An 8,511-nucleotide genomic window follows, 5' to 3' on the forward strand; every position below is an offset into this window, starting at 1 on the left:
AAACAAACAAACAAAAAACCTATAGCTCAGATGTAGCTTCATTCAGTGTTTTAGCATAATTACATTACAATTATGTAGTATTGTGCTGTCCATTTTGAGTTTTTGTATTCAGTCCTGTTGCACAGTCTGTATCCCTTCAGCTCCAATTACCCAATGTCTTGCCCTGTTTCTAACTCCTGATGGTCTCTGTTACCAATGACATATTCCAAGTTTATTCTCTAATGTCAGTTCACATCAGTGAGACCATACAGTATTTGTCCTTTAGTTTTTGGCTAGACTCATTCAGCATAATGTTCTCTAGGTCCATCCACGTTATTACATGCTTCGTAAGTTTATTCTGTCTTAAAGCTGCATAATATTCCATCGTATGTATATACCACAGTTTGTTTAGCCACACGTCTGTTGATGGACATTTTGGCTGTTTCCATCTCTTTGCAATTGTAAATAATGCTGCTATAAACATTGGTGTGCAAATGTCCGTTTGTGTCTTTGCCCTTAAGTCCTTTGAGTAGATACCTAGCAATGGTATTGCTGGGTCGTATGGCAATTCTATATTCAGCTTTTTGAGGAACCACCAAACTGCCCTCCACAGTGGTTGCACCATTTGACCGTCCCACCAACAGTGGAGGTGTGCCTCTTTCTCCATATCCTCTCCAGCACTTGTCATTTTTTGTTTTGTTGATAATGGCCATTCTGGTGGGTGTGAGATGATATCTCATTGTGGTTTTGATTTGCATTTCTCTAATGGCCAGGGACATTGAGCATCTCTTCATGTGCCTTTTGGCCATTTGTATTTCCTCTTCTGAGAGGCATCTGTTCAAGTCTTTTTCCAATTTTGTAATTGGGTTGGCTGTCTTTTTGTTGTTGAGTTAAAAAATCTCTTTATAAACTCTGGATACTAGACCTTTATCTGATATGTCGTTTCCAAACATTGTCTCCCATTGTGTAGGCTGTCTTTCTACTTTCTTGATGAAGTTCTTTGATGCACAAAAGTGTTTAATTTTGAGGAGCTCCCATTTCTTTCTTTCTTTCTTCAGTGCTCTTGCTTTAGGTTTAAGGTCCATAAAACCGCTTCCAATTATAAGATTCATAAGATATCTCCCTACATTTTCCTCTAACTGTTTTATGGTCTTAGACCTAATGTTTAGCTCTTTGATCCATTTTGAGTTAACTTTTGTATAGGGTGTGAGATATGGGTCCTCTTTCATTCTTTTGCATATGGATATCCAGTTCTCTAGGCACCATTTATTGAAGAGACTGTTCTGTCCCAGGTGAGTTGGCTTGACTGCCTTATCAAAGATCAAATGTCCATAGATGAGAGGGTCTATATCTGAGCACTCTATTCGATTCCATTGGTCGATCTATCTATCTTTATGCCAATACCATGCTGTTTTGACCACTGTGGCTTCATAATATGCCTTAAAGTCCGGCAGCGTGAGACCTCCAGCTTCGTTTTTTCCCCTCAAGATACTTTTAGCAATTTGGGGCACCCTGCCCTTCCAGATAAATTTGCTTATCGGTTTTTCTATTTCCAAAAAATAAGTTGTTGGGATTTTGATTGGTATTGCATTGAATCTGTAAATCAATTTAGGTAGGATTGATATCTTAACTATATTTAGTCTTCCAATCCATGAACACGGTATGCCCTTCCATCTATTTAGGTCTTCTGTGATTTCTTTTAACAGTTTTTTGCAGTTTTCTTTGTATAAGTCTTTTGTCTCTTTAGTTAAATTTATTCCTAAGTATTTTATTCTTTTAGTTGCAATTGTAAATGAAATTCATTTCTTGATTTCCCCCTCAGCTTGTTCATTGCTAGTGTATAGAAACACTACAGATTTTTGAATGTTGATCTTTTGTAACCTGCTGCTTTGCTGTACTCATTTATTAGCTCTGGTAGTTTTGTTGTGGATTTTTCCGAATTTTTGGTGTGTACTGTCATATAGTCTGCAAACAGTGATAGTTTTATTTCTTCTTTCCAATTTTGATGCCTTGTATTTCTTTTTCTTGTCTCATTGCTCTGGCTAGAACCTCCAACACAATGTTGAATAATAGTGGTGATAGTGGACATCCTTGTCTTGTTCCTGATCTTAGGGGGAAAGTTTTCAATTTTTCCCCATTGAGGATGATATTAGCTGTGGGTTTTTCATATATTCCCTCTATCATTTTAAGGAAGTTCCCCTGTATTCCTATCCTTTGAAGTGTTTTCAACAGGAAAGGATGTTGAATCTTGTCAAAAGCCTTCTCTGCATCAGTTGAGATGATCATATGATTTTTCTGCTTTGATTTGTTGATATGGTGTATTACATTAATTGATTTTCTTATGTTGAACCATCCTTGCATACCTGGGATGAATCCTACTTGGTCATGATGTATAATTCTTTTAATGTGTTGCTGGATTCGATTTGCTAGAATTTTGTTGAGGATTTTTGCATCTGTATTCATTAGAGAGATTGGTCTGTAGTTTTCTTTTTTTGTAATATCTTTGCCTGGTTTTGGTATGAGGGTGATGTTGGCTTCATAGAATGAATTAGGTAGCTTTCCCTCCACTTCAATTTTTTTGAGAGTTTGAGGAGAGTTGGTACTAATTCTTTCTGGAATGTTTGGTAGAATTCACATGTGAAGCCGTCTGGTCCTGGACTTTTCTTTTTGGGAAGCTTTTGAATGACTGACTCAATTTCTTTACTTGTGATTGATTTGTTGAGGTCATCTATTTCTTCTTGAATCAAAGTAGGTTGTTCATGCCTTTCTAGGAACTTGTCCATTTCATCTAGATTGTTGTATTTATTAGCATAAAGTTGTTCATAGTATCCTGTTATTACCTCCTTTATTTCTGTGAGGTCAATGGTTATGTTTCCTCTTCCATTTCTGATCTTATTTATTGGCGTCCTCTCTCTTCTTCTTTTTGTCAGTCTTGCTAAGGGCCCATCAATCTTGTTGATTTTCTCATAGAACCAACTTCTGGTCTTATTGATTTTCTCTATTGTTTTCATGTTTTCAATTTCATTTATTTCTGCTCTAATCTTTGTTATTTCTTTCCTTTTGCTTGCTTTGGGGTTAGTTTGCTGTTCTTTCTCCAGTTCTTCCAAGTGAACAGTTAATTCCCGAACTTTTGCCATTTCTTCTTTTCTGATATAGGCATTTAGGGCAATACATTTCCCTCTTAGCACTGCCTTTACTGCATCCCATAGGTTTTGATATGTTGTGTTTTCATTTTCATTCGCCTCGAGATATTTACTAATTTCTCTTGTAATTTCTTCCTTGATCCACTGGTTGTTTAAGAGTGTGTTGTTGAGCCTCCACGTATTTGTGAATTTTCTGGCACTCTGCCTATTATTGATTTCCAACTTCATTTCTTTATGATCCGAGAAGGTGTTGTGTATGATTTCAATCTTTTCAAATTTGTTGAGACTTGCTTTGTGACCCAGCATATGGTCTATCTTTGAGAACGATCAATGAGCACTTGAGAAAAAGGTGAATCCTCTGTTGTGGGGTGTAATGTCCTATAAATGTCTGTTAAGTCTAGCTCATTTATTGTAATATTCAAATTCTCTGTTTCTTTATTGATCCTCTGTCTAGATGTTCTGTCCATTGATGAGAGTGGCGAATTTAAGTCTCCAACTATTATGGTAGATGTGTCTATTTCCCTTTTCAGTGTTTGCAGTGTATTCCTCACGTATTTTGGGGCATTCTCAATCGGTGCGTAAATATTTATGATTGTTATGTCTTCTTGTTTAATTGTTCCTTTTATTAGTAGATAGTATCCTTCTTTGTCTCTTTTAACTGTTTTACATTTGAAGTCTAATTTGTTGGATATTAGTATAGCTACTCCTGCTCTTTTCTGGTTGTTATTTGCATGAAATATATTTTCCCAAGCTTTCACTTTCAACCTATGTTTATCTTTGGGTCTAAGATGTGTTTCCTGTAGACAGCATATAGAAGGATCCTGTTTTTTAATCCATTCTGCCAGTCTATGTCTTTTGATTGGGGAATTCAGTCCATTAACATTTAGTGTTATTACTGTTTGGGTAATACTTTCCTCTACCATTTTGCCTTTTGTATTATATATATCATATCTGATTTTCCTGCCTTCTACACTCTTCTTCATACCTCTCTCTTCTGTCTTTTCGTATCTGACTCTGTGCTTCCTTTAGTATTTCTTGCAGAGCTTTTCTCTTGGTCACAAATTCTCTCAGTGAATTTTTGTCTGAAAATGTTTTAATTTCTCCCTCATTTTTGAAGGACAATTTTGCTGGATATAGGAGTCTTGGTTGGCAGTTTTTCTCTTTTAGTAATTTAAATATATCATCCCACTGTCTTCTTGCTTCCATAGTTTCTGCTGAGAAATCTACACATAGTCTTATTGGGTTTCTCTTATATGTGATGGATTGTTTTTCTCTTGCTGCTTTCAAGATCCTCTCTTTCTCTTTGACCTCTGACATTCTAACTAGTAATTGTCTTGGAGAACACCTATTTGGATCTATTCTCTTTGGGGTGCGCTGCACCTCTTGGATCTGTAATTTTAGGTCTTTCATAAGAGTTGGGAAATTTTCAGTGATAATTTCTTCCATTAGTTTTTCTCCTCCTTTTCCCTTCTCTTCTCCTTCTGGGACACCCACAACACGTACATTTGTGCACTTCATATTATCATTCAATTCCCTGAGCCCCTGCTCAAATTTTTCCATTCTTTTCCCTATAGTTTCTGTTTCGTTTTGGATTTCAGATGTTCCATCCTCCAGTTCACTAATTCTAGCCTCTGTCTCTTTAAATCTACCATTGTAGGTTTCCATTGTTTTTCTCATCTCTTCTACTGTGTCTTTCATTCCCATAAGTTCTGTGATTTGTTTTTTCAGACTTTCCATTTCTTCTTTTTGTTCATCCCATGCCTTCTTCATGTCCTCCCTCAATTTATTGATTTGGTTTTTGAAGAGGTTTTCCATTTCTGTTCATATATTCAGAATTAGTTGTCTCAGCTCCTGTATCTCATTTGAGCTATTGTTTGTTCCTTTGACTGGGCCATATCTTCAATTTTCCTGGTGTGATTTGTTATTTTTTGCTGGCGTCTGGGCATTTAATCAGATTTCCCTGAGTGTGGGACCCAGCAGGTTGAAAGACTTTCCTGTGAGGTCTCTGGGTTCTTTTTTTCTTATCCTGCCCAGTATGTGGTGCTTGTCTGTCTGTGAGTCCCACCAGCAAAGGATGTTGTGGCTCCTTTAACTTTGGAAGACTCTCGCTTCTGGGTGTGTGGTGGAGACAGAGGAAAGTTTTTAGGTTGGTTTTAATGACTTCAAATTGTGAAGTCCTGGGATCTTAATTCCTTGAGAGGGGGATTCCACCTGATTTGTGTTTCACCCCTCCTGCAGGGAAGGTTCAGGTGGTAGAGAGCCCTGAAAGCAGCCCGCCTCTGCATTCGGGGCAGTCGCAACCTGTGTAATCCCAGCGCTGAGCCCAGAGGCAACCCAGCCTCCACAGAAACAGCTGCAGAAGGCTCCATTTTGTCCCCTTTCCTCTTTTTCAGTTATCCCAATAGGCGACTTTCTCCTTGATCAGTTTTGCCTGAGCTGAGGGTCTATTTTTAGTAGTCAGAAGTTGTTCATTAATGCCACTATTGGTGTTAGGTTGTACTCAGTCTCTACAACTGTTGGAGACTCTTTCCTTTCCCTCTGGGAAGCCGCGTGTGTGGGAAGGGATCCAGTCGCTGGCTGCCGCAGCCTGGGTAACCACCAATCCGAGGCTCCCAGCCAGCCCGGGAAGCTGCGTGTGTGGGAGGGGCACCAGCCTCTGAGGCTTGGGGAACTGCCGATCCGAAGCTCCCAGCTGGCCCGGGAAGCCGCATGTGTGGGAGGGGCTCCGGTCGCCGGCCGCCACGTCTCAGGGAACCGCCGATCCAAGTCTCACAGCTGGACCAGGAAGGAGGGAGGGAGGGGGGCTGCCCGCCAGCCACCGTGGTCTGGGGAAGCACGCAACACTCGGGGACCTCACCGCAGCAGAGTCTCGTAGCCGGTCCAGCCGGTTCAGACTGGGGTAAACTGTGTGTCTCATCTCTGTCGTGGCTCTGGGAGCTGTTCTGTACTGTTTCTAGTTATTTAGTAGTTGTTCTGGAGGAGGAACTAAGATGCGTGCACCTTACTAAGCCGCCATCTTCTCTGGAAGTCCCAACAGATGTCTTTTGACCTCATTCTTTTATGATAGTTTCTCTTCGTTGCAGGAAATTTTGAAAATATAGATTTAAAAAAATCATCATTCCCCTTTTGAGAATTCACATTTTTCCCAAAGAAAGCAATCATTCTTCTTTTGCTAACATGATAACTACACCCACCAAACAATGTAGAAAAATTCCTGCAACAAGCTCTATATCATACAATGATTCCAAACTATGCCCCAAGGGCCTGGAGAAACCATGGTGGATGAACCTGTGTTGCTACAGGAGAAAAGGAAGTGAGAAGTTTAGTGAGTGGTCCCTTAGTCCTTTTATCCTGGTTTAACAAGAAATGCCCCACTCAGCTGTGTTTCATATTGAAATTGTGTATATATAGTTATAATACTATGTTTGTCATCATCAACGTAAGACCTATCTTGGCTATTTGCTTACATAATCTTGCAAACTTATTGTCTGAATTCTGAGCATTGACTACGTTTGCCTTGTAATAGATTCAACTTATAAAAAAAAATATTTAGCAAGTATGAAGGGGTGCATTTTTAAGTTGAAGCAGCTTTACTCTATTTCAAGAGATTAGAATTGAGGTTAGAAAATAGAATATTCAGAAGCCTGATTTTCCTTCCAAAGGAATTTTTTTTTTAAATTTCGGGCTATGCAAAAATGACATGAGGTACTTTCTTTTATTTTTGGTTCTCTATCATTGCATTCTGCAGAGATGTATAGCAGCTTTCCTTCTTGATCTGTTGATTGGACTAAAGAATTTCAAAGATTTCTGCATTTAAGGCTATCTGAATCATCTTCATACAAAAAGTTGTCTGTTTTTCATTTAATTACCCTATGATTTGCTTGATATATTTCTATTTTACAAAATTATAATTAGATAGCAAACGTCCATTTGCTTTTATGATGAAAAGAAAAATCTAAGTCTTTCATATTGGGATACTAAGATTGTTAATCATATTACATGTGCCTTAATTTGTTTTCAATCTTTTATTGCTGGAATGGGAGTATATTTTCAATTATCATTTTTTATAGACATTAATGTTTCATCATCTTCTAGGGATAAAACCCTTTTGAATGCATATAAAACACACTTATATTTTGCTTCAACTCTTAAATTTTAAATAAATTATATATTTAAAATTTCAAATTAACAATTAACTATAAGAAACAAAAATTGAGTCCACATTGAGGGAAACTTCTTTTCTCTTGGCAGGCTTCTTCCTTGCTGTTATGTGAATTTTTTATAAGATGGTTTGACTTCTAGCATGTCCTCTGGGATGCTGTGAAGCTTGAAACCAAAGAATTACAAATGGATCCAAGAAAGAAGTAATCATCCTGTTTTAGTTGGCACACCCAGCATTTTGAGAATCAGTGTGCTACCTATCAAATCCATATGCTTTAAATCATTATGTTTAAGTAATGGACATATTCGTTCCTAAGAGCTACTGACATGGCAGAAACTCTAGCTATAAGATCATTTACCACCAGGAGTTTACTTAAGTCAACCATCAAGGGAGTCTATGACATGAACACAGCCCATTAATATTCAATAAAGTGAAGAGAAAGTGGAGATATTTCCCGTTCTATTTCAGTGCTATATTTTTGCTGATCATTTGTGGTTGGTGCATCTTATAGAGATAAAAGTACTGAAATATATCATGTGGGATAAAATCACTTCTTTGAGTTACAGCTTGGATTATTTCTTTTAAATGCATTTCATTTGATTTTTCATCTCTCAGTAAACCAAAAGATAGTACAAATGTCAAATCATTCAAAGAGGTAAATTCTGAGATATGAGAAAGGCATGAAATTTTCAGATTTTATCAGACTCAGCAGACAACAAGTCTGAGAAAGAAATATCATCTCTAATTATTTAAATGCTTCACAGAAGCAGAAATAGTAAATTGATCAGAGAAGTTACATTTTTGGAATGATAGCAACACAATTTATTTTGCTATTGAATATTAAAGAATATCTCCTATCAATGAATGCATTTTTGCCTCTATTTTTCTAAATGGAAATAATACAAATTTGACAAAAATTTAATTTGATTTAGGCTAGATAATGTTATAGCAGAATGGTTGAAATATTTTATTGCTCTTAGCCATTATTGAGTTGTTTTAATGTATTATGAGTGTTCCTAACAGGTGTTTTCATATTATTCATGCTTAGTCCAATTTATTAATTCACATATTAATAATCTAAAGTTCATGTTTTAATTAATTTATGTATTTATTTCTTTGATAGATATACTTTGATAGCCACTATGCACCAACCTGAGCTTAGACTACAAGATAAATGTGGCTGGAATTTTCACTAAGGAGAAAAGTTTATTAGTGCATAAGCCATAA

At 37.2% G+C, this 8,511-nt stretch overlaps 1 long non-coding RNA gene across 1 annotated transcript in view; it reads left to right on the plus strand.

Annotated features, from left to right (window-relative positions):
• The window catches only part of LOC143666321 (uncharacterized), a 247,769-nt gene extending 239,938 nt beyond the window's left edge, over positions 1 to 7,831 (plus strand). The window contains exon 6 of the long non-coding RNA XR_013167525.1: positions 7,374 to 7,831. This is a non-coding gene — a long non-coding RNA (uncharacterized LOC143666321). The remainder of the gene's footprint in view (positions 1 to 7,373) is intronic.
• The last annotated feature ends 680 nt before the right edge of the window (positions 7,832 to 8,511 follow it).

Source organism: Tamandua tetradactyla, chromosome 22 (assembly GCF_023851605.1).
Source record: "Tamandua tetradactyla isolate mTamTet1 chromosome 22, mTamTet1.pri, whole genome shotgun sequence".
NCBI lineage: Eukaryota > Metazoa > Chordata > Mammalia > Pilosa > Myrmecophagidae > Tamandua > Tamandua tetradactyla.